This window comes from Sinocyclocheilus rhinocerous, unplaced genomic scaffold (genome assembly GCF_001515625.1).
Source record: "Sinocyclocheilus rhinocerous isolate Xijiao unplaced genomic scaffold, SAMN03320098_v1.1 scaffold2205, whole genome shotgun sequence".
In the NCBI taxonomy this organism is placed as follows: domain Eukaryota; kingdom Metazoa; phylum Chordata; class Actinopteri; order Cypriniformes; family Cyprinidae; genus Sinocyclocheilus; species Sinocyclocheilus rhinocerous.
The window spans coordinates 1367-2079 of NW_015666554.1; positions in this window are offsets into that span (position 1 = coordinate 1367).

A 713-nucleotide genomic window follows, 5' to 3' on the forward strand; every position below is an offset into this window, starting at 1 on the left:
CTTTGTTTGGGTATGCATCTTTTCTGGATTGTCTCAGATTTTATATAGTAAAAAAAAATCGAAAAATAAAAAAAATGCTGTTTTTTTTCCGGACATTCCATTCATTCCTATGGCCGGGTCAAAATAAATGTAATACTTGTGGGTGTAATACTTTTTTTATTACACCCGCATAGAATCCTCGAATCGACTCTTTTTTTTGTGTGTGTGCTCCATGCTCAAGTGTGACAAAATTAAAAAAAAAAAAAATCCACAGTTTTTCCGTAAATTCCATGCTTTTCCAGTGGCGGGTCAAAATGACCTGCGAGGGACACTTTTGATACTTTTTTTATAGCACCCACTTAAACTGCTCGAATTCACTCTAATTTTTTTCATGTATTCCCGGTTCAAGTGTGAACATTGTTTCAACAGACAAGTAACATACGTTACATACGTTCCCAGTAGATTTTAAGGTGCATTTCAAATTCTAATCTATAGATTTTACAAAAAAGTTGCCAAAGTTGCCAGTACATGTTTTTCGCAACAGATTATTAACCAATAGTCAGCTAACTTTCTGTAGATTGTGTTACCATCCTCTAAGTTGTCAACCAACTACTCAAAATCAATGTCAATTGAAAGTCTACAGTCATGTCAACTTATGATCAAGACCATATTACATCATCCTTACTCAAGGGTCTCAAACGTATCAAATTAATAATTATTTAAGACCTCGTTTT